This window comes from Rhincodon typus, chromosome 5 (assembly GCF_021869965.1).
Source record: "Rhincodon typus isolate 14 chromosome 5, sRhiTyp1.1, whole genome shotgun sequence".
Classification (NCBI taxonomy): Eukaryota; Metazoa; Chordata; class Chondrichthyes; order Orectolobiformes; family Rhincodontidae; genus Rhincodon; species Rhincodon typus.
Genome location: NC_063336.1, coordinates 11938000 through 11964497, shown reverse-complemented (window position 1 = coordinate 11964497; position 26498 = coordinate 11938000). Strand labels below are relative to the sequence as shown.

General features: G+C 44.4%; 1 long non-coding RNA gene across 3 annotated transcripts in view; it reads left to right on the top strand.

Moving 5' to 3' along the window:
- Positions 1 to 22638, top strand: part of LOC125483202 — a 40223-nt gene extending 17585 nt beyond the window's left edge. Inside the window, exons 3-5 of one of the 3 annotated variants that reach the window (XR_007262163.1) lie at positions 12792 to 12981; positions 15695 to 15912; positions 21525 to 22596. This is a non-coding gene — a long non-coding RNA (uncharacterized LOC125483202). Of the gene's footprint in view, positions 1 to 12788; positions 12982 to 15694; positions 15913 to 21524 lie in introns of all 3 variants that reach the window. The other 2 variants (XR_007262161.1, XR_007262162.1) reach the window with 2 other exon arrangements.
- Positions 22639 to 26498: the final 3860 nt, after the last annotated feature.

The following is a 26498-nucleotide window of genomic DNA, read 5'->3' as shown; positions in this document are numbered from 1 at the left end:
AATGCAAAGCCAGGCTTTCACTCATGGCTGAAAAGTTTGAGAGAAGCCCACTTCTGCTTTGGCTGGAAAGCTCTTTATAGAGTCTTTCAGTCATCGAACTGGACAGCATGGAAACAGACCCTTTGGTCCAACATGTCCATGCCAACCAGATATCCTATATAAAACTAGTCCCATTTGCCAGCATTTAGCCCATATCCCTCTAAATCCTTCCTATTCATATATCCATCCAGATCCCTTTTAAATGTTGTAATTGTACCAGCCTCCACCACTTCCTCTGGCAGCCCATTCCACACACGCACCACACTCTGTGTAAAAAAGTTGCCCCTTAGGAGACTTTTAAATCTTTCCCCTCTCACCTTAAACCTACACCCTTTAGTTTTGGACTCCACTACCCTAGGGAAAAAGACCTTGGCTACTCACCATCATGACTTTATAAACCTCCATAAGGTCACCCCTCAGCCTCCGACACTCCAGGGAAAATAGCCTCAGCCTATTCCGCCGCCCCCTATAGCTCAAGCCCGGTAACCCCAGCAACATCCTTGTAAATCTTGTGAAATACTTCTCTGCCTCGGGCCGAAAAGGAAAGAAGCAATCATAATTTAAATTCACCTCTATTCCCCTTTTGCCTGTGATATCTGGATTGGAGGCTATAATCCATGATAAGGAAACGTGGGATAGACTGGGGTTTTCTCTTTGTAACGGATGAGGTCGTGTGGAGTTTTAATTGTAAAAAAATTATGAGGGGACCCAGAATGGATAAGAGGAAAATATTTCCCTTGGCAGAGAGATCGATAACCAGATTGAAAGTAATCGACAGAAGGATTAGTGTGCAGTCGAGCTGAAAATATTTTCACCCAGAGGGTCAGGGAACTGCGGAATTCACAGCCTGAAAGGGTGGCTCGGGCATAAAACCCTTAACCCTTTGAACTGGACTAGCACTTAATGTGTCGCAAACTGTGGAGCTGTGCCCCAGGAACTCCAAACTAGGATTAACCTGGATAACATCAAAAACTCAGTGGTTAGCACTGCTCCCTCACAGTGCCAGGCATCCGGTTCAATATGTGGAGTTTGTACATTCTCCCTGTGTCTGTGTAGGTTTCCTCTGGGTGCCTCCCACAGTCCAAAGATGTGCAGGTTAGGTGGATTCGCCTTGGGAAATGCAGGGTTACAGGGATAGGCAGTGGGACTGGGTGGGATGCTCTTCGGAGGGTCAGCGTGAACTCGACTGCCCTGCTCCCACACTGTAGGAAATCTATCTGAATCATGGGGTATGGGGAAGAAGCGGGAATATAACATTGAGATAGAGCTCCAGCCATTGAATGGCAGAGTAGGTTTGAAGGGGCAAATAACCCACTCTTGCTCCTAGTTCCTATGTGTCTATGCATTTCTTCTTTGGCCAGCATGGAGATTTCGGCTGACTGGCTTCCTTCTGCACAGTATGTTTCTCGGGCTTCTCCAGGTTGAGTTGGAGTGTTTGTTCCTCAGCATTGAAGAGGAATGAACGAGGCCTGAGAGGACAGAGAGGAATGGGATTATATTTAATTAAGACAACAGAAATAGGCCATTCAAATCCACTGGTCAGATCAGGCATTTCTGCCTCTAATCAACTTCCTCACCCCTTCCTTCACCCAACACCAATACTGTTACTTTCTGCTCTGCCCTCCACTATATTCTCACTTAGCTTCCTTTCAAATTAAAGGCTCCTTTCATTTTCCTCTGACAGTTGCCATGTCAGTACTTAATTGAAGGGGCACCCTTCAGTCTGTAGTTATCTTGACATCTAAATTCATCAGTCAGAAGGTCTTCAGGGAGTGAAGGTTCAGTCTATTCTATCCAGTCCCCTGCTGAGCCTTGGGACTAGGGCCTACCAGCTGGAAGAAAATGGGAGAATCTCAGTCATAAAGGTCTACAGCACAGAAAAAGGCCCTCACCCTTCAGTCTGCACCAGAGAGTGAGACAGAATGAAAAACTGAAGATCGAGTTGACTTTGAGGATGTTCTCAACCTTGATCAGATGGGCCAAGGAGTGGCAGATGGAGTTTAATCTCGGTAAATGTGAAGTGCTACATGTTGGTGCAGCAGATCAGGGCAGGACGTATACACTTAATGGTGGGGCCCTGGGGAGAGTTGCCGAGCAGATAGACCTTGGGGTGCTGTTTCATAGTCTCTTGAAAGTGGAGTCACAGATAGACAGCATGCTTGCCTTTGTTGGTCAGTGCATTAAGTATAAGAGTTGGGAGGTCACATTGCAGCTGTACAGATATTGGTTAGGCCACTTTTGGAACACTATATTCAATTCTGGTCTTCCTGCTTTAGGAAAGATGTTGTTAAACTTGAAAGGGTTCAGAAAAGATTTACAAGGGTGCTTTGAGAAAGGGCCACCGGACTCAAAACGTTAACTCTGCTTTCTCCTTCACAGATGTTGCTTGACCTGCTGAGCTTTTCCAGCAACTTTGTTTTTGTTCCTGATTTACAGCACCCGCAGTTCTTTCGGTTTTTATTTTGTTACAAGGATGTTGCCAGGGTTGGAGGGTTTGAGCTATAGGGAGAGGCTGAATAGGCTGGCTCTATTTTGGGCTATATAAACAGGGTGGCACAGTGGCTCAGTGGTTAGCACTGCTGCCACCCAGGTTCAATTCCACCCTCAGGCAACTGTCTGTGTGGAGTTTGCACATTCTCCCTGTGTCTATGTGGGTTTCATCTGAGTGCTCCAGTTTCCTCCCACAGTCCAAAGGTGTGCAGGTTAGGTGGATTGGCCATGCTAAATTACCTGTAGTGTTCAGGGATGCAGAGATTAGGTGGGTTATAGGGGGAAAGGTCTGGGTGGGATTGGAGGGCCTGTTTCCACACTGTAGGATTCTATGATTATTTTCACTGAAATGTTGAAGGCCCAGGGGTGGCCTTATAAAAGATTATAAAATCATAGGGGGCATGGATAGGGTGAATAGTTAATTTCTTTTCCCTAGGGTGGGGGAGTTCAAAACTAGGGAGCATAGGTTTAAGGTGAGACCGGAAAGATTTAAAAGGGACCTAGGGAACTACTTTTTCACACACAGGCTGGCTCGTATGTGGAATGAACTGCCTGAGGAAGTGGTGGAGGTTGGTACAGTTACAACATTCAAGAGGTATTTGGATAAGTTTGTGAATAGGAAACATTTGGAGGAATATGGGCCAAAGGCAGGCAGGTGCGACTAATTTCATTTGGGAAACTTGGTTGGCATGAACAAGTTGGACAGAAGGGTCTGTTTCTGTACTGTGTGACTCCATGACTATGACACCCCTTAACCTTCTAAATTCTCGAGAAAAAAGGCCTAATTTGGATAATGTCGCCTCAGACCGCAATCACTTACAGTCAAGGAATAAATTAACATTAACCAAAGCAGCTTAACTGAACGGACACACTGAGACCGGGAAGCAAAATGGATCAGTGACTGGGATGAACTCTATCCCTAAAACGACTGATCCAGTGGCGTATGTTAAGTTTGGATGCAGAGAGGTGGCTGTGTGAAAACAGGAGAGGCAGGAAGAGCGTGCATCTACCTTTCCTGCTAACTGTGAGAAAAAAAACCACAAGAATTGCCCTATCAAAAACGTGGATGCCGTTTATATCAGGAGAGGTCACCACCACAAGAAGCTAGTGCAGAAGAGGCCACAAGGTTGCAGCATCCAGGGAATAAAACACAGAAGTTAGGAAGACAGCAAAACAGGTTAAAGATATTCCCCCTTGTCTGCCATGGGTGGCACAGTGTCTACTACTGCTACCCCACAGTACCAGGGACTTGGGTTCAATTCCACCCTTGGGCAACTGTCATGGTGGAGTTTGCATGTTCTTCCTGTGTCTGTGTGGGTTTCCTCCCACAGTCTAAAGATGAGGGGGTTATGAGAATTGGTCATGTTAAGTTGCCCATAGTGTCCAAGAATGCGCAGGCTCGGTGGATCATCCATGGGAAATGTAGGGATAGAGGTGGGTCTGGACGGGATGCTCTTTGGAGGGTCAGCGTGGGCTTGATTGGTCTACCTCCACACACTGTAGGTGTTCTATGTCAGGAACTGTACAAGGCAGCTCTAGACTGATGGTGTTTTTATTGGGTGTGTAAGGGACATGCCAAGATGGCAGGGGCACAAGGAGCGCTCTTTCTGCAGAGCGGCAAGTTGTTCTGGGCTCCAATTGCAGTCAGATGGAGCTAGAAGGGGGCACATAATGAGGGTGCAGAGTATGCAGTTAATGAGGTGAGTGAGTTATGGTGAGAAATCTTACCAGGTCCTGTAGTGAAAAACTGTCCAAAAGAAAATTACTCATCACAACTCAGAATTAACCAGAAAAGATTCAGCCCTGAGTTTTCATTGAAGGACAACACTCAAGAAGCTCGACACCATCCAGGACAAAGCAGCCCACTTGATTAGCACCACATCCATAAATATCCCACTGTCCACCGGTAATGCTCAGTAACAGCAGTGTGTACCATCTCCAAGATGCACTGCAGAAATTCACAAGGAAGTTTAGACACCACTTTCCAAACACACGGTCATTACCATCTAAAAGGACAAGGGCAGCAGATACTTGGGAACACCACCACACACAAGTTCCCTCCCCAAGCCACTCACCATCCTTACCTAGAAATATATTGCCATTCTTTTGCTGTTGCTGGGTCAAAGTCCTGGAATTCCCCCCCTAATAGCATTGTGAACAAGTGCATTGCAACAGTTCCAAAAAGCAATTCATCACCATCTTCTCAAATAGAATCCATTTTTGCCTGGCCAGTGACATCACATGCATGAGTAAAAACGAATACTGCAGGATGATATGTCAGAAGCAATGATTATATCAGCAAGGCTCCTCTGATAGTCTTCCAAACCTACGATCATTATCATCGACAAAGGCAAGACCAGCAGATGCAAGGAAATACCATCATCCGCATAGTCTCCGCCAATCCACTTACCATCCTGACTTGGAAATATATCGCTGTTCCTTCAGTGTCACTGGGCCAAAATCCTGGAATTCCCTCCCTAATGGCATTGTGGATGTCGCTGCACTGCTAAGTCTGGGGGGCAGTTGGCTCAGTTGGCTAGATAGCTTGCTTGTGATTATACAGTGATCCCAACAATGTGGGTTCAAATCCAGTACCAGCTGGGGTTGCCGTGAAATCCCACCTTCTCTGCCTGGTTCCCTTGCCTAAATGTGGAGATCCTCAAGTTAAGCCATCGCTATCTCTAATAAGATCAACACTCTGAGACTATGGCTATTTTACGCTCCAAGTGGTTCAAAGCAGCTCAGCTCCAAGGCAGTTAAAAATGTACAATAAATGTTGGCTAAGCCTGTTGACTCCCCACCCCCACTCCTTCTGTGAGAAATTAAATAATGGAAAAAAATTAGGCTGAGGTGGTTGTCGGGTTTAAGCAGAGAGTTAAAAAGGCCAGAATTTAAAGAGTTAGAACAGCAAACAGTGGAAAAGATCCCAATTGCTGCTGTGTGTCACTTTAAATGTAAGTGGTGAGAGTGTAGAGGAATATAAGAGACATTTGACAGGTAACACCAAACAGAATGTAGCTTCAACAGAATGGACAAGGAGTGCGAGGGAAGGTGATGTGTTGATTGAGTCTTCACTCAGAGACAGTGGACTGACAAGAAGCAGGAGGACAAAAGTGAGCTTGCAATTCAGGTATTAAACAGGCAACTCGGGTTCTTAAAGAGACTGTCTACTGAAGTATCACATAACTTTACTTTGGACCACAGCGACCAAACAGGCCGTTCGGTCCAACTGGGCTATGCTACTTTATGCCAAACATGGCCTCTTACTTTACCCCATCCTGTCATCATGTTCTTCTCTTCTTCCACATCCACCTTGCCCGTTAAAAGTGTCGATGCCAGTTACCTCAAATGCTCCACGTCCCACTTTATGGAGTCATAGAGGTTTACAACATGGAAACAGGCCCTTCGACCCAACTTATCCATGCTGCCCAGTTTTCAGAATGAAATTTGCCTGCATCTAGTCCATATCCCTCCATACACATCCCATCCATGTACCTGTCCAAATGTTTCTTAAATGATGAAATTTTACTAGCCTCCACCACTGCCTCTGGCAGCTCATTCCATATATGCACCACCCTCTGGACCCCTTTGTATCTCTCCCCTCTCACATTAAACCTGTGGCCTCTAGTTTTAGACTCCCCTACCATAGGGAAAAGCTGTTGCCTATCTACCTTATCTATGCCTCTCATGATTTTATGAACCTCTTTAAGGTCACCCCTCAGTCTCCTATGCTTCAGGAGCGTATCCAACCTCCCCTTGTAACTCAAACCTTCCAGTCCAGGTAGCAACCTAATAAATCTTTTCTGCACTCTTTCTTGTTTAATAATATCTTTTCTGTAGAAGGGCAACCAGACCTGCACTCAGTACTCCAAATGTGATCTCACCAACGTCTTGTACAGCTGCGACAAGACATCACAACTCCCATTCTCAACACTCTGACCGGTGAAAGCTAACATGCTGAAAGCCTTCTTTACCCTCCTGTCTACTTGTGACTCCACTTTCATGGAGCTATGAACCCATACTCCTGGATCTCTTTGTTCTATAACACTCCCCAGGGCCCTATGATTGACTGTGTAAGTCCTGCCCTGGTTTGATCCACCAAAATGCAACAGCTGACATTTATCTAAACTCCATTTGCCATTCGTCACCCTACAGGCCCAGCCCACTTTCTAGCCACTTAAATGTTATAAATGGAGCTCTCTTTCTTCTTAGTAGCAACAGGTAGCCCTCACGTTATTGTATTTTATGGTTTGAAAATGATGTCTGTAACCTCCCAGAAGGAAACTAAGCAAACCGACTTTTGCAAAGTGACACCTGAAGTGACATTGTACTCCAAGGACCTGGGTTCCATCTCAGTTGGTGCAATGGTTTTGAAATGTTTGGCAGGGAGTTTGATATCTCTCCTTTCACGTCTGTGGACTTCCACAGAAATAAGAACCAGAGGTAAAACAAAGAACTGCGGATGCTGGAAATGTGAAACAAAAACAGAAATTGCTGGCAAAATGTGACAGGTCTGGCAGCTTCTGTGGGAAGAAAGCAGAGTTAACGTTTCGAGCCTGGTGACTCTTCATCAGACCGGACAGCAGTTGGGAAACCTGGTTTCTATGCAGAAGATGCAGTTGGGGGAAGGGGTGTAAGGAAGTAGTCAGTGGATAGTTGGAGATAGAGCTCAAAGAGAGAGAGATATGACAGGGGCAGATTAATGAGGAGATTATGGATGGCAGGCCAGGAGGGAAGAGAATCTGAATAAGTAACAATGAGAGCTGAGGATAGCAGAGAATGGGTAATCTGAAATCAAGTCATTTCATGTGTTAATAGGCCTGAGAGCAGGTGAAAATGGGTTTGGCTCTGCAATAAACAAGCCATGTCATAACAAGGATAACAAGGTGTAGAGCTGGATGAACACAGCTGGCCAAGCGCTCCTATGATGCTGCTTGGCCTGCTGTGTTCATCCAGCTCTGCACCTTGTTGTCTCGGATTCTCCAGCATCTGCAGTTCCTACTATCTCATGTCATAACAGGACTGGGTGTCGGGTGGGTAAAAAACATGGAACAATGGAATCACTGGATGCTCACTAGAGCACTGCAGCAGGCCTGATACAGAAATGCTGGCACGGTAACACGGTGGTGCATTGAAATGGTAGGCAACTAGAAGCTTGGGGTCATTTTTACGGTCAGAACATAGGTGTTCTGCAAAGCGGTCACCCAGTCTGAATTTTGTCGCCCAATGTAGAGGAGACCACAAGGTGAACAGCGAATACAGTAGACTAGGCTAAATGAAGTACAGATAAATCTGGAAGGCGTGTCTGGGGCCTTGGATGGTGAGGAGGGAGGAAGTAAACAGGCAAGTGTTATACAGCATTGGCAGTTCCTACTATCTCCAAGGTGTTACACCTTCTGCAGTTGCATGGGAAGGTGCTGTCAGGGTGTGGGGAGTGAAGGAGGAGTGGACCATAGTGTCCTGGAGGGAATGGTCCCTGCAGAATGCTGACAAGGGAGGGGAGGGGAATATGTGCCTGGTTGTGGCATTCCATTGGAGATGACAGAAATGGCAGCTTAAGTGAGGACCAGAGGAACCCTATCATTGTTGCAGGAGGGAGGAGAAGGGATGAGGGCAGAGGTGCAGAGATGGGCTGGACACAGCTAAGGGCCCTATCACCATAGTAGCAAGCAATCCTGAGTGGAGGAAAATGGTGGATATTTCTGAGACTCCCCTGCGGAAGGTGGCATCATCGGAACCGATGCAATGAAGAAACCAGGAGAATGGGATGGAGTCCTTAGGGTGTGAGGACATATGACTATGCCAGCATAATAGAGACCACATGAGCATTGTCAACTGTCATAAAAACTCTCCTGTTTCCCTAATGTCCTTTAAGAAAGCGATTCCATACCCAACAATGCAGTTGACCCTTAACTGCACTCTGTATTCATAGAGTCATAGAGTCCTACAGCACGGAGACAGGCCCTTCAGCCCAAACTGGTCTCTGCCAACCAAAATGTCCATCCAAGCTAACCCCATTTCCCTGCACTTGACCCATATCCTTCAAAACTTTCCTATCCATGTATTTGTCTAAATGCCTTTCAAATGTTGTTAATGCACCCACCTCAACCACTTCCAATGACAGCTCATCCCATATGCGTACCACCCTCAGGTTCCTATGTATTCTTTCCTCTCTTACCTTAAACTGATGCCCTCTAGTCCTCGATTCCCCAACCCTGGGAAAAAGACTAATTACATTCACCTTATCCCTCTCATGATCTTATACACTTCTATAAGATCCCCCTCAGTCTCCTACACTATAAAGAAAAGGTCCTAGCTTGTCCAACCTCTCTCTATAACTCAGTCCCTTGAGTCCTGCCAACATCCTTATAAATTTCTTCTGCACTCTTTCCAGTTTAATAACGTCCTTCCTATAGCAAGGTGACCAAAACTGACCTCAATACTCCAAGCCCGGCCTCACCAGCATCCTGTATAACTGCAACATAACTTCCCAACTTCTATACTCAGTGCCCTGACTGATGAAGGCCAGTGTGCCAAAAGCCTTCTTCACTGCCCTGTTTATCTGTGACTCCACTCTCAGAGAAGCGTGCACCTGAACTCCAAGGTCCCTCTGTTCCACTACACTCCTTAAGGCCGTACCATTCACCATGTAACTCCTGCTTCGATTTGACTTTCCAAAATGCAACGCCTCGCACTTATCTCTATTACACTCCATTTGCCATTTCTTGGCCCACTTCCCCAACTGATCAAGATCCTGCTGCAATTTCTGATAACCTTCCTCACTGTCCACGATATTGCCTATTTTAGCATCATCCGCAAACTTACTAATCATGCCTTGTACATTCTCATCCAAATCATCGATATAGATAACAAACAGCAATGGGGCCAACACCGACCCCTGTATTGGCCCAAGCCACTCAGAACAAGGCCAAATATCACAGCTGGCCCAGCTGTGATACCCACAGCCCTTGAACAAATTAAAAAAGGACTCTTTTCTCGATGATACATGAAGGCTGTTGGAATTGTGACACCTTAAAGATACAATCTTATCAAACCATCTTATAAGCTGCCGTGTCAGGTCAACTGGGACAAGACGTAACGTGATAAGGAGAAATGCTAGGGCCAGTAGTGACAACTTTGGACCTGTTTCCTGTTAAATATATTGGTTACAGTTTTTTTTTATGGAACCAGTTTCTCCTTCATGAGTCCAACAGCTGCTCCCATGTCTATCCTCAACAATCCTGGAACCAAGATACTTCTTTAATCTGTCCTTTACGGAGCTTATGCATCCCAACGGATCAAAATTATCCAGCATACAGTGTGCCGCTGAATGAATTCAACGTAGCCTCACCATATAATATCACACTGTCCTTGAAATGGAAAATAATGCCATCAAGTCATAGAGTCATAGAGATGTGCATCACAGAACCAGACCCTTCATCCATATTGTCCATGCTGACCAGATATTCTAAATTAATCTAGTCCCATTTGCCAGTGTTTGGCCCATATCCCTCTAAACCCTTCCTATTAATGTCCCCATTCAGATGGCTTTTAAATGTTGTCATTGTACCAGCCTCTACCACTTCCCCTGGCACTTCATTCCACACATGCAACACTCTCTATTTGAAAAAGTTGCCCTTAGGTCCCTTTTAAATCTTTCGCCTCTCACCTCAAACCTATGCCCTCTAGTTTTGGACTTCCCTACCATGGGGAAAAGACCTGGCCTATCCATGCCTCTCATGATTTCATAAACCTCTATAAGGTCACCCCTGAGCCTCCAACGCTCCAGCAACAATAGCCCCAGACTATTCAGTGTCTCCCTATAGCTCAAACCGTCCAACTCTGGTAACATCCCTGTAAATCTTTTCTGAACACTGTCAAGTTTAACAACATCTTTCCAACAGCTGGGAGAACGCAGTGTTCCAAAAGTGGCCTAACCAATGTCCTGTACAGCTGCAATACGACCTCCCGATTCCTATACTCAATGTACTAACCATTAAAGGTAAGTGTACCAAACGCTTTCTTCACCATCCTGTCTAGTTGTGACTCCGCTTTCAAGGAACTATGAGCCTGCACCCCTAGGTCTCTTATTAAGTCACCATTGTCATATCAGACTACGCGGCTTCTCTCTCAAATGAGAGATCCGACTGGTGGTGAGTTAATCTGAGGGCCACCATACCTCAGGCAAGGGGAGGGTGAAATGAACATACGCTGTTGGTAACTCACTGTTTCATGAATCAAGCATCCAGCCAACTGAGCTAAACCAACCACCAAAATAATGCCATACAAAGGAGATGTTTATCGACAATATGGTAACCATTGACTTTGTGAAAGTGTAAAATGAATGATATGAAGTGAATTATTTTTAGTTTCATTCAGGTTGATGGGTAGGATGTAAAACATGCTGCTAATTCAATACATCTACGTCTGCAATCTCCTCAGGCTCTTCCTCCCCTCCTTTCTCCCTTTCACTGGAAATAGAGACTTTGGAATTTCTAGCCCTTCTTTTTTGGATCCAGAATCTCCTCTGCAACTCTACCTAGAGACCCTTCTCAAAACATGCCTTTTTGTCCAACTTTTGGCAGCTCAGAGAACATTCACTAGGCTGACTCCATGGATGAAGAGTTGCCTCAGGCAGAAAGTTTGAATTTTTGCTCATTGGAGTTTAGAAGAATGAGAGGTGACTTTATTGAAAGACATAAGATTTTGGGGTGGCGATCGTTGTGGTGGTGAGTGGGAGGCAGAGAGTTGACAGTGTAGGTACAGAGAGGATGGAAAAGCGCAGAAATGTTGGTTGGCAAGCTTAAAACAATGAATAAATTAGATACCAGGGCTCGAGTTTTGAGCCTTTCCAATAAGGTCCCTGGTTAAACCAAAACCTTGTGCAGCCATCAAATATAAAACTCTACGGACTGGAGGGCACACAACTTAAAGATAAGTGACAGATGACTGCCACGCTACAGTGCACAGAAAGGGCAAATCACAGAAACCTTGTACTAAATCCATAAACCAAATTATTTGCTTTTAATTAGAACATCTTGCAAAGAAATGCAACTCATTCATAAGATGGAGGAATTGGAAAGCCAAGACAATCATAGAATCCCTACAGCCTGGAAAGAGGCCATTCAGCCCATCAAGTCTACACTGACCCTCTAAAAAGCATCTTACCCGGACCTAGCCCTGCATTTCCCATGGTTAATACACCTAGACTGCACAGCCCAAGATACTGTGGGCAATTTAGTGTGGCCAGTCCATCTGGCCTGCGCATCTTTGGACTGTGGGAGGAAACCGGAGCGCCCGGTGGAAACCCACGCAGACACAGGAAGAATGTGCAAACTCCACACAGACAGTCGCCCGAGGTTGGGATCAATCTCAGGTCCCTGGTGCTGTGAAGCACCAGTGCTAACCACTGAGCCACCAGTAAAGCTAAATCATTTTAAAGTGGAATATCTATAATTATTGCAAAGGGTTGGGCATCTGAAAATGGATCATCCAATCGTTTTGCTACCTGATGCCAAACCAGTGTGATTGTTCACTGAAAGAAAAATCTCTCACACACTTTTGCAGAAAATGAAGCAAAAAAGTGTTGCAAAAAGAAATAATCACACACACACACACATACACACACACACACGCTCACACAGACACACACACACACGCAGATATACACACACACAGACACACGCACACACACTCATACACACTTGCACAGACACATACACATGCACATACACACGCACATTCATGCTCACACATACACGCACACATACAGACACACGCACACACACGCAGACATACACATACACATACAGACACACACTCACACACACACACACAGACACACACTCATACACACACGCCTAGACACACACATGCACAGACACAACACAGATACACACACAGACATGCACACAGATACACATACAGACACAGATATGCACACACACACACACACACACACACACACAATCACACACAGGCACACAATTACACATGTGGATGAAAGCCTGGCAAAACTAGGAAAAAGCATAATTTTCACAAAGCTAGATGCAAATAGCGATAATGACCTTTAGATGAGGAATCCAAGTTGCTTTTAACCTTGATCACACCATTTGGGAGAAGTTTTCTCAGCTGATGACATTCTAGCATAACATCTACACCTGAGATTTTATTTAGAAGACGGGCTCTGTGTGAACTTCTGATAAGAAGGAGGTTGCACGTGTGGACTCAGTTTTCTGTTCCTCTGCCAACACTTACAGCAGACTTTGGTAAAGAGTAAGGGAGAAGGAGGATGTGTACGATGAAAATCGAACAAGGAATTGTAATCAACGCCATCGAGTACACACCCCGATCAGAACTCCAGGCTGAATTTGCAACCAAAATCATCAAGGTCAAATTCTCAAAGTCATGGTTGCAGCATTTTCTCCTCTTGTGAGTACGGAGAGTGGAAAGGTGAGAAGAAATGAGAACTTTCAGGAAGGCTTTGGATAATTATTTGTATGGAGATAATATGCAAGGGTAGGGGGAGAAAGCAGATAACTGGCAATCGATGATGATGCTTATTTGAAGTACTGGTGCAGACACGATGGGCTGAATGGCCTTCTTCTGCACCATAACACTCCTGTGATGCTGCAATTATTCTACTTAAGTTTAGGAGATAATGTTTCCCAACAACTCAAAGAGCCCGCAGTCTCAATCAACTTTCATTCTGAATGTAACTAAGTGATAATTCATCTAATGGTTAGGATCTGGGGCTTTGGCTGCTGCAGCCTGGATTCCTGAACTGGGAATGCAACTTTCAGCTTTACGAAACCTTGGTTAGATCCCACTCGGATTATTGTGAACGGATCTGAGCATGTGCTCTTTACAAAGGATATACTGTCCTTGGATGGATGTATTGGCCTAATGGTATTATCGCTGGACTCTTAATCCAGAGACCCAGGTAATATCCTGGGGACCCAAGTTTGAATCCTGCCACGGTGGATGGTGGAATTTGAATTCAAAATAATCTGGAATTAAGAGCCTAATGGCAACCATGAAACTATTATCGATTGTGACGAAAAACCCATCTGGTTCGCTAACGTGCTTTAGGGAAGGAATCTGCCATCCTTACCCGGTCTGGCCTACATGTGACTCCACGCCCACAGCAATGTGGTTGACTTTTAACTCTGGGCAATAAATGCTGACCCAGCCAGTGACACCCTCATCCTGTGAATCAATAAAAATCATTTACAAAAATGATACCTAGACTTCAGTGGATAAGTTATGAGGAGACGTTATACAAACTGGGCCTAATTTCTCCAGCATTGAGAAAGTTAAGGGGTGACCTGATCAAGGTTTTCAAGATATTAATAGAAAAGGGACAGGGTAGCTAAATTATTTCCACTAGTTGAGGATTTTAGAACTAGGGGCATAGTCTGAGAACTCGGGCCAGACCATTTAGGAGAGATGTTAGAAAGAACTTCTACACATGAAGGGTGGAAGTAGTTTGGAACTCTCTTCCATGAACTGCAGTGGATACTAAATCAGTTGTTCATTTTAAATCTAAGACAGATAATTTTTTTAAATAAACGAAGTTATTAAGAGATAGGAGCCTAATACAAGTGTATGAAGTTGGGATACAAATCTGCCATGATTTCATTAAATGGTAGAACAGGTTTGTGGGGCTGAATGGCCTGTTCCTGCTCCTATGTTCCTAATTACAGATGGTGGTAACACAGCCAGGTCTTATTGAAAGAAGCAGAAGGATCAAGGGATCAAGTGACCTACTCTTTAATCCTTTTTCTTGTGAACTCCTGGGTGCCCAGCCTACTATCCTCAGAGCCTGGTGTCCTCTTTTGGTTTTTGTGACTGCTCACTGAATAATGTGGACTATATTTTCAAGCTGATGGGTACAGATTGACTGTGGGCATGTATATTGTCTCTCAGTTGGTAGCTCTCTTGCCTCTCACTCAGAAGATAAACAGCAGAGGTCTCTCTGAAGGCCTAGCCAAATTTTCCCACAGTCGACAATCAGGACAAATCAGATTGTCTGGTCACTATCATATTGCTACTTTTGGGGAGTTGGTTCTGGCACTAATGAACTGCTGTGTTACAACAGTGACCTCCCTTAGAAAAGAGCTTCACTGACTGTAAAGAGCTTTGGGTGGTGGTCCTGACAAATGAAAGTCGCTCAAATCTTTCATCAGTGAATTTTCCATTATAGCTATTGGCTTATTAAGCTACTCAGAGATGTAATGACACACCTCTAGGGCAGGTTGGGACTTGAACCCAGACACTCCTAACTCAGAGGTAGAGACACTAGCACTGCACCTCAAGAACTCTGATTTCCCTTATACAACACAAGATCAATTCACCAAGGATCAACTAGGAGTGATTCTGAAAACTAGTGTCAAGAATTTAAAGCAAAGCCAGGCCTTCACTCATGGCTGAAAAGTTTGCGAAGTGCCTACTTCTGTTTTGGCTGGGAAGCCCTTTAAAGAGTCGTAAAGCTGTACAGCATGGAAAACAGACCCTTCGGTCCAACTTATCCATGCCGACCAGATATCCTATATAAAACTAGTCCCATTTGCCAGCATTTGGCCCATACCCCTCTCAACCCTTCCCATTCATGTACCCATCCAGATGCCTTTTAAATATTGTAATTGTACCAGCCTCCACCACTTCCTCTGGCAGCTCATTCCATACATGCACCACTCTCTGCGTGAAAAAGTTGCCCCTTAGTTCCCTTTCAATTCTTTCCCCTTGAAGCTCTTGAGTGGCTCAGGTTATTCCTCTCACTCCCAAGTGGGATGATATTCCACCCCCAGGAGCTGTTGGTCAACCCAATGGGGCTTCAGTCCCAGCAGCACCCCCAGGTATGATGGCCACTCCAGAGAATGCAGGAGTCCACTAAACATAGCCCAGAATCCCAATTCACTGTTGAATCCCTGGCTTCCCTGATTAAGGGGGCAGGGCCAAAGCTACTTTTCCCCAAGATACTTTCCCTGTTGGTGTTCCTTTCTCAATTTCCAGGATCACTCTTGCGAGGAGAAAGTCTGTAAAGTCTTCACTGCACTGAGTCAGGACTCTGGTGAATTGATCGTGAGCTGTTTAGTCAGAAAGTAACACGCTCACGTGACAATTTAAGTTTGTTTCTCTTTTCTTTGCATGAATCGCATTGAAGTTTATCAGCACTCACAATCCGGCATCTCTCACAAGCAGGAAGTGACAGGGAATGTGTGACCGAGAACTATAAATAGAAGGACATCTCGCCACATGACAGTTTTTAATCCCTCAGGTGTTGGGATCAACACTTCCATTAGCCTCTCAAAAGTGAATATCACCAAGCCGTTTTCATATATATTGAAGAACAGATGTCTCAACGTTGAAGCAGCAAGAAAGGTAAAAGAAAAGATTTGAAATGAAGTCATACAGCCCTGGGTCGTAACCTGCACTCTATTAAAGATAAGAGTCTTTAAAACACCTTTAATAGAATCTATTTAACCAGACTTTAAAATATTAGAACATAGAGCATAGAACATAGAACATTACAGCGCAGTACAGGCCCTTCGGCCCTCGATGTGGCGCCGACCTGTGAAACCAATCTGAAGCCCATCTAACCTAAACTATTCCATTATCATCCATATGTTTATCCAATGACCATTTAAATGCCCTTAAAGTTGGCGAGTCTACTACTTTTGCGGGCAGGGCATTCCACGCCCTTTCTACTCTCTGAGTAAAGAACCTACCTCTGACATCTGTCCTATATCTATCACCCCTCAATTTAAAGCTATGTCCCTTCGTGCTAGCCACCACCATCCGAGGAAAAAGGCTCCCACTGTCCACCCTATCTAATAACTGTGCTTTGCGCTGCACAGATATTGCCAGTGCCAGACCTGCTGGGTTTCTCCAGTATTCTGTATTCTTCTTCCCTATAAAGGATAGCTGGTCTTCAACAGATAAGTCCCCTGGACTTGATACAGTAAAACATTTCAGCATATTTTGTAGACACCACATTGTCAGGTTTTTGCATAGTTTGGAGACTGAAAATTTCATGTCCTGACCTTTTTGGGGGTCCCGACACAATGGCTACATGGTAATCACTGGCAAAGTTGAAACTGCCAGTGGGCAACTATCCAGAACGTTCCGAAAAGGCACCAATGTGGAATTCGTGTCTGAGGCTTTGGACAGTTTTGAATGACTTACTTAAGCAGTCACCTGTGAAAAGCTAGAGGAATGAAAACTCAACCTTTCTCCCAGGAAACACTTAAATCAACGCTCCCACTCATCATCGAACCCCTACAATGCGGAAGAAAGCCAACTGAGTCCACACCAATCTGCAGTCGATCCACCCAGACCCTCCTAACACATGTAACCCTGTATTTCACTTGACTAGCACACCTAGCCTGGACACTATGGGCATTCTAGCATGGCCAATCCATTGTAACCTGCACATCTTTGGACTGTGGGAGGAAACTGGAGCACCTGGAACACACATCACACAGGGAGAATATGAAAACTCCACACAGACAGTCACCCAAGGGTGGAACTGAACCCTGGGTTCCCGGCACTGAGGCAGCAGTGCTAACCACTGAGCCACCATGCCAGCCCAGTCAATCACATTCCCCCTCCGCTGAACTCCTGATTTTTCCATGCCCATCCTCAGACATGGTGTACCCTCTCCAACTCCCTTCTGCAAACCTGGCCCCAGCCTCAGCTTCCCTGACACCATTCCACATCGACATCCCCTTGGACTCTGTTTCACCCTACACCAGCCCCCCCCCCCCCCCCCCCCACCTCCCCCCTTACCCCCCCCCCCCCATCTGCCCACTGTACACACATACCACCCTTGTAACCACACCCCCCTTGCACATTACAGTCATAGAGTCATACAGCACAGAAACAGACCCTTCAGTCCAACTCATCCATACTGACCAGCTTTCCCCAACTGAGATAGTAGGAACTGCAGATACTGGACAATCTGAGATAACAAAGTGTAGAGCTGGATGAACACAGCAGGCCAAGCAGCATCAGAGGAGCAGGAAGCTGACGTTTTGGGCCTAGACCCTTCTTCAGAAACTGAACTTGTCCCATTTGCCTATGTTCGGCCCATATCCCTCTAAACTTTTCCTATTTATGTGCCTGTCCAAATGTCTTTTAAATGTTGTAATCATACCTGCCTCTGCCACTTTCTTTGGCAGCTCATTCCATACATGCGGTGCCATGAATGTGAAAAAATTCCCCATAAGGTCCATTTTAATTGTTTCCCCTCTCACCCTCAGCCAGCCAGCATAAATGCAGTTTGCATGAAATACTGCAGGGCGTGGAGAACTGAGACACAGTGAGGGAGATACAAGTGGATTCAGATTAGCTACACTGTAAGAATTTTGGCTAGTTTTCCAGAGTACGTGAAATTTGAATCCATTGATGTCTTCACAGTGTCCATTCAGTAAAATATCCCTGCATCCTGCAATTATCACAGTGCTGTTGCAAAGCATGTGCTGCCTGTTTCACCTCTACTGAACAAATCTCAGTCTGTGTTATGAAGGACCCTGATGGGAATTATGTACAGGTCTCCTAGCAGTAGTTAGGAGTTGGGCAGAAAACAAATCAGGAGATGGAAAATGCATGTGAGAAAGGCACTATTAAAATAATCATGGGAGACTTTGATATGCAGGTGGGCTGGGGAAATCAGGTTGGTAGTGGATCTCAAGGAAAGGAATTTGTGGAAAGTCTATGAGATAGTCTTATGGTCGTATATATGTGCCGCTTCCTTCTAGCTCAAAGACATTTTGCATAGGTAGGGATTGCTAAATTTCTGGTCTAACGAGAACAGTCTTATTGAGGAAGCAATGTGAAGACAATTGCATTGTATTTCTGCAACTATTTGTATGTTTTATTTCCTTACATGGGTGTCATTGCCAATGCCAGCATTTATTGCCCATTCCCAACTGCCATTGAACATTGAGTCATTTTGAAGGACCTCATTACTTTGAATCTGGAGTTACATGAAGGCCTGACCAGATAAGAATGGCAGATTTTCTTCTCTAAAGGCCATTAATAAACCAGATGGACAATCACCAATGGCACCTTTAAACTAGCTTTCAATTCCAGATTTATTAACTGCCTTCAAATTCCAACATCTGACTTTGTGAGATTTGAGCCTGTGTCCCCAGATCATTAGCATCGGCCTTGGGATCATTCATTCATTATCACCACAAGGCCACTGATTCGCCAAGCAGATCTTATGTATATTACCAAGTTTCCAATAGAGACTGTCAGTTCCAAGCCTGTCTCCTCTGAGCTCCTTCTTTAATTTCACCAAGTTCCCATAACATCATCAGAGTGGGAGTTTCCAACTGCACTCTATCAAGTATGAAACCTTTCAGACTCTTATATAGCAGAGATATCTTTAGTAGAAGTGGAATAGGCAGCACATGCTTTGCAGCAGCACTGTAACAATTGTAGAAGACAGGGATATTTTGCTGAATGGACACTATAAGGAAATAAATGGATTCAAATTTCCTGTACTCTGGAAAACTAGCCAAAATTCTTACAGTGTATCTAATCTGAATCCATTTGTACCTCCCTCGTTGTGTCTCCACCCCCTATGGTTTTTCATGCAAGCTGCATTTATGTTGACTGTTTTATTGTGAAGAATTTTGCATCTGGATTGCTGCAGATCCCCCACTGATTCTGTTTTCCATATTATTGCCATCTAAAATCTTTCTAATTATCAGCCATTCAGTTTCCTTCTGTAAAATCAATAAACCCTTCAGTAAGTTTTTATGAGTTTCTAGTAACTTTGCCACGCATCGGAGAAGCAATAACCATTAAAGGGATACTGTATTAGTGGGTAATGAGTTGTCTTGGTATAGTACTTTGCAGACTGTGAAGTTTCTCCTTTTACCTTTGTTCTGGGGCATGGAAGAGAATAAGTTAGGAGGAGTCAGTTTGTGTAGTGTTCCAGAGGTCCAGGTTAGGGTGTGGAGAAGGTTTACCAGAGAAGGTTTGCCTAGTCTGGAGTGTTTTAGTTACTAGGAGACATTGGATAAATTCGAATCGTTTTCATTGAAAAGATGGAGGCTGAGGGGCAACCTAGTAGACGTCTACAAAATTTTGAGAGGCATGGATAGGATGGATAGTTAGAGGCTTTTTCCCAGGATAGAGAGGTCAACTTAAAGAGGGTGTAGGTTCAAGGTGAGAGGGGGAATGTTTAGGAGAGAAGTGCATGGAAACGTTTTCACACAGAGGGCAGTGGGTGCCTGGAATACACTGCCAGTGGAGGTGGTAGAAGCGGGCATGCTAGGAACATTCAAGATGTATCTTGATAGACACATGAAAGGGAAGCGATAGAAAACATGTATGGGCAATAAGTAGTATGTCTGAATAAGGATTATAATTGGTGCAGGCTTGGTGGGCCAAAAGGGTTGTTCCTATGCTGTATGGTTAATGCGCTGAGGGCACAGGTTCAAATCCCACCATGGCATCTGGTGGAACTTAAATTCAATTAATTGACTTTTAAAAAACAAAGATTTGAAAGTTCATTTCAGCAACAGTTATTTTGCATATACATTGATGTTAAGAGAGTTTGCCTTTAACTATAGCATGTGCTGTGTGTATGCATTGCTGTAGGTTGTTAAGCTGCTTTGAATTTGCAAGCTGCATGCCTAACGGAAATCTGTTGGTTTACTATCATGTCTGTTTCATAACTTATAATGTGTTTTACTGTTTTAAATAAACTAACCTGCTGAGTCAATCAATATTTGGAGAGTGATTGATTAGTAGTCTATTGTCTTTAACATCACAATGGTGACTGCAAAACTGTTACCAACCTATTTGTTTCACAAATGCTTTTCAGAGACAGAAATCTGTTGCGCTAACCCAGTTTAACCCACATTTGACTCCAGACCCAAAGCAATGCAGTTGACTCTTCTCAAGAACCATTTGGAATGAGCAATGAAGGTTGACTTTCTCAGCGATATCCATATCAAATGAACAAGTGAAATAAAGGAATTTGGCAATGCAGTGAGATCAGATTCAAACCATACCCTGTGTTCAACTGAGATGTTGCTGAGGGTGCTATGACCAGCAGAAGCCAAAGGGATGCAATAGTAGAGGGGCATCAATTCACATTGTTGAAGAGGTAATTGAAACTGAAAGATAAGTGTGTGGCTGATGAATTTTATCAAGCCCTAAAAGTAACTTTGACAGTCGCATGAGATTCTGACCTGGATAACCTGAGGAGACAACTTTAAAAGCAAATTTGCCCCTTTTGCAATTCTTAAGCAACATTGTAAACAGCCCCAGGCCCTATGTGCCACCCTTGTTCTGCAGGCAGTTCGCAGGGCTGGGGAGGAAATCACCCTGTTGCCCAGACCATATTTTGGGAGCAGCAGTAAAGTTGACAGGCAGACACACCGAGACTAGGAAGTGTAACGTTCAAGATATTTACTAACTAAAATGCTCAGACACATTATGACACACACCTGGAGCAAGTGGGGCTTGAACCTTCGTTCCCCCAGTTCAGAGATAGGGACATTATCACTGTGCCATGTGAGCCCGAAGTGAAGTGTTCAATTAGTCTTTGTTTGATTATGTTTGTCTGTAACTGATCTATGCTCGCTGTGTTTGTTTGGTTAAACCTGGATGTGGACTCTGAGTTGGAGAAGACAGGAAAGCCTTTGGAAGAAGGTGATCTGGGATAAACCTGAAAAAGGTAGAGATGTATTAAAATCACTGTCAGTAATATCTGTTGCAAACTTAGAAATGAGTGTCTTCTCTGCAATCCTCTGAAGGAAATCAAAGTTATATGTGATATGTTGAATAATGAAGCTCCTTCCCTCTGCTTTTGATGGCTTTTGGTAACATTGAATGAGATAGCACAATATGTCAGAGCATGGCTAGTTTGTTGGGTCAAAGAGCTTTCATATTGTCCTGGGTTTCTTTGTTGCCAAGTGTTAATGGATTCGAGCAATTCTTTCTCTTAATATTGTTGTCGTTGCTATTTGCAGGTAAACTGCATTGATTCTGAAGAAGGGTCTGGGCCTGAAACATCAGCCTTCCTGCTCCTCTGATGCTGCTTGGCCTGCTGTGTTCATCCAGCTCTACACCTTGTTATCTCAAACTGCATTGATTGTTGGAATGTAGAAACAGTGGGGAGCTGGTACAGTTGGGTCTCTGGAGTGTGGAGGTGGTTCTGACAGTGATCCTACTGTCAGATCTGGCCTGTGCAACTGGTACATGTCCTCTAGAGCAATATTACGTGTAAGGAAGTTTTTTAAATTCTTTTCTTTTTGTAGCGCCTGTATTGGAGCCAGAAGGTTATATTCCTCAGTAATGACAGTATATACCGTGGTAATTAAATACTGGTTTAATTTCTGAACTGTTGATGTATTATTATAGCACACTTCTCAGTAAAATTACAATCCTGTATCTTATTCCATTGTGTCATATCCACTTATATTTTGGAAGATACCAGTAATGTAGATAGAGCCCAGTAGTATAAGAAGACTCTTCAATAACATAGGAAGACTGCAGCAGTGTTAGAAGACTTATCAATAATGTTGGAAGACTCCAGTAGTGTCAGAAGATTCTGTATAAAGATTCTACTGGTGTAGGAACACTACGAACAGAAGGACCTACTCTGCTATTGAGTTAAAATGTAATCCTTTGAATCAGATCTGCACCTCAACTTGATCTTCCTGCCTTTTGCTTCATATCTCTTCACTAAACAGACGTTATTGTGCCCCGCCACCTCAGCAAGCTCACCCTATGGGTTGCAGACAAATCACCACAATGTGATGTGATAATCGTCAACAAAGCATCACATTCGTTAAAGCAAAAGGATGCCAAGACAAATTCTACATGGATGTCATTTGAATGATAATTCACACTGACTCTGTCTCATTGAATCCCCATTAAGTGCGATCCCATTCGATTAAGGAAATCAATAAAACCTCAAATGGTAACTTGTGTGCTCTTTTCAAAAAAAAAATTGGTTCAATCCAAAGCGAGTCCTATTTCAATTTAGATAATTATAGTCCAGCATGTAAAGAGCATCACAACAGATTGTAGGTAACTGAAAGGAAGATTGTTTTAATTAAAAATGATGAATGACCAAATCTATTTGCACTACAGTTGTACAAGTGATTTGTGTGTTTCCTGTTTTACATATATTCAAACAACATTTTCCTAATCAACCTGTTCAGAGATGTTATTACACACCTCTGGAGTAGGTGAGACTTGAACCTGGGCCTCCTGACAAAGGGCAGGAGTAGGAACACAAGCACCATGCCACAAGAGGGCCCCAGTCAATACAGTGTGGAGCTGGAGGAACACAGCAGGTCAGGCAATATCAGAGGAGCAGGAGAGTCGACATCTCTGGTCTGGACTCTTCATCAGAGCCCCACTCGCTTCTTTTTCTCCTGTGGGAAATGAAGAACAGACAGAGCTATAGATTAGCCTCTAACCGGACAATGCTTTATCTTGCTAGTTAGCAGAACATTCAATTGCCCTTTTTGGGATAACGGGGCAGGGGGAAATGTTTTAGGAAAAAGGCAAAAAAGGAGAGTAGGCCTCTGTTTTACAGATAGCAACATTGCATATAAAAAGAAGGACTCGTTATTAGTTCATGGGAAGTAAGCTTTGCTGGGAAAGTAAATATTTGATGTCCATGACTGTTTGCACTTTGGAAAGTAGTTGGGAGCCAACTTCTTAAACTGCTGCAGTCCATTTGCAAATCCTTTTGAATTTTTCAGCGCTGGCAAACCTGCACAAGACAATGGGTTATGCCACAATTCTGGGAAGACTGTGACAGAAAATTGAAGTGATTTCTGTCAGCCTATTAAGTTATCAGGCTCATTAACATCCAAAGTCTGCACTTGGTGTGCCACTGGCACACAGTTCAAACCTTGCACGCGCAGAGCACATTGGGCTGGGCCAAGGCATTGTCAACCTCTTTGTTCTCAGACTGCCGATTACAACCTGCCAAAGGTGATACTGACTTTGGCAATTCTAGCTGTCGTCTCATTATCAAGGTGGATAGCTCTGGGGTATGTGCTGTCGAGTGAACGTATCCAATGCTGACAGCTTCTGGTCATGGACAGAAACTGCAGGCTGGTGCAGGTTGTTATGTTCCTTCAGCTTCCTTTGTGCTGAGCCTGAGCCCAAAGTTGGCACGTGCATTAGAAAATAGGTCCGCTGTATATTGCAGCAGAACCAGTGCACACTCATTGGCAAGTAGGAAAGCACACAGTATGTGACTGGAGGCTTTACCTGACATTGTCTCAGATTGAGCAGAGTCTGATACATGTCATATCTGATTTCAATTCCAGGTTCACCATCACGGAGAGCAGCAGAGGAATACTTGCTGTGAGGGGTGTTGATGCAAACATGCAGCCCTGTTTAACTCCACTAGTGACTGGGAATGAGTCAGAGACTCTGTATTCTCCAGGACCCTCATGAGCATACCTTCATGGGACTGTCATGAATTCACGAAGGCAGGCGAATTTCTCCATTAACTTCCAAAGGTGCTCAGGGCTCTCTGTGTTAAAGGTCTCAATCAGTTCATCAGATATGGTGTAGAGGTCCACGTCCTGTTCTTGGCATATCTCCTCGAGTTATCTACCATGCCTCAACTGTTTGTTTTTCAAACTGGTCTGACTCTCTGGCAGCACGCCCCGGTTGAGATGTTGCGTGAAGCTGTTCAGAAGGTTTCGAGCGAAGATTTTGAGGATGAAAGAGAGGAGTAAGAACCCTTTATGATCATCACCAGATTGGCGACTTCATTTCAGCTTGTTGGAGAACGGAGATGCCTTTGTATTCCACGAACTGGAGCCGTTAAGTGAGCTTCGTGAGCAGCACCGACCTCAGCTGGGATTCCAGCTCCTGGAGCTTTGCCTCTAAACAGGAGTTGATTGCATCTGTCATTTCCAACTCGTTTGTCACCTGCCCTGGTCCACAGCGTAGACAGCTGGAGATATATGTGACTGCAGGCAGTGACCAGGATCCCTTCTGTGTTTTGCTGGGCTGACTTGCCTTCAAGACCACTGGACTTTGGTAGGCCCAGTCCACTAGAATCACGCTCAGGTAGGTAAGCCCCTGAGTCAGTGAGGCTAGGAGACCCTCAACTGGTTTTCCCTCTCTGTAGAAGCGCTTCATTGCAGTATGGCTGCTATCAATTCCTTGCTGGGGATTGTGACTATGTTGTCACTTTAAAATGTTATTTTGTCCTGGTTTTATTTGAAGAGAGGGTGTAAGGTAGAGGTTCCAAACTGCCTGCTTGAAAATGACCCAAGTAAACAACTTATGGGGCCTTTAGGTTTTTTTTTAACAGTCACAACAATGGAAGCAGATAACAAGGTGTGGAGCTGGAGGAACACAGCACGCCAGGCAGCATCAGAGGAGCAGGAAAGCTGATGTTTCGGAGAAATTTCTGAAGAAGGGTCCAGACCCGAAACGTCAGCTTTCCTGCTCCTCTGATGCTGCCTGGCCTGCTGTGTTCATCGAGCTCTACACCTTTTTATCTCAGACTCCAGCATCGGCAGTTCCTACTATCTCTGAACAATGGAAGCAGCCTGAATAGGTGTGGCCAGCTCTCACAGATCCAGATTTCTGGGCTTTGTTTTTTTTTCAGTAACATCAGGAGCTTTTGGGGGTTGAAAAGAGTTGGAGGGTTCAATGGATTTCCCCTAGCTGCTACACTCTCTGAATTTTCTCTTGACGTTTCATCCTCCTGGATTAGAAACCTGCACTTGAGACTCTGTGTCTGAATTTGTCTTTTTGCCAAGTGGTGTCTTGATGGCATCTTACTATATCGGAACAGTTAATTAGTATAGGTACTGTATCCATTATTTGGTTAACTTTTCCAACAGTTAAGTTATTCTAAATTCCTCTTTCCTTTGTTTGTATTTTAACTATAGTATTTAAATCAATTGTGTTTTGCTTAACGTTGACTAGTTTCACCAGTTGCATCACATCTGGAACATGGCACTTCACATCTACCTTTAAAATAAAACAATGTTGGGGCCCAAGCTACCTTCTTAAAATATTTTGAGCAGATCTGGTCTTGTTCATACCAGGGTGTAGGGTGAAGGCCTGGACTGCGACTGGGAGGAACCCCACCATAGAGCATGGTGAGCATGCCTGGGAGAGGTGCTACCGCTTCCTTACACCCTCATAGACCAATACAACAGAGACTAAAGCATTTTAGTCAATCATGCCCATTCTAGCTCTCTGAAAGAGTCACATTACATCATCCGTCACCACCTGGATCTACCCTTATTGCGATTCAACTCTCCTCCCTTCAAATATTTATCCAGTTCAGTGTTGAGCTTCCATTTGATTGTCCATGTGGACACTGTTCGCATCTCATCTGAGAGGCTTCAGTGCAGTGCCTCGCTCCAATAGCTTCAGTGAATGTGTGGATAAGAGGATTGGAAGAAAGAAAGCCCACATGCTCCGCAGAGCCTGTACAACTTCCTCTGACATGCTCTGCACCCCACATGAGTCATATATTTGGGCCCAGTTTGATTCGCATAGCCACTGGAAGACAGCTCTCAACTATCCAACCATATCGTTATCTCAGCTGCCTGCATAGCACGTAAAACAATGTTTTTTACTGTCTCTCAGTGCATGTGACAATTCTAATCAATCTCACCTTGAATCTAAGATATGCCCAGCACTGAGCATGTGCCTTCCACACAAAAAAAACAGCAGGGCATTGTGGAAAGTATCATTTCAACCTGTGCTCATCCCTATCCCTAACTCCTCAACGCTTCACTCAACGTTGCCTGAGATCCTGGTGCTTCGAGACAATCTTCAACTAAGCTTCTAAGAAAGCTGGCTCCAGCCTTATCTTTACCTGCTCTCTCTCTCTCTTAGATAACAAGGTGTAGAGCTGGATGAACACAGCAGGCCAAGCAGCATCAGAGGAGCAGTAAGGCTGACGTTCGGGCCTAGACCCTTCTTCAGAAATGGGGGAGGGG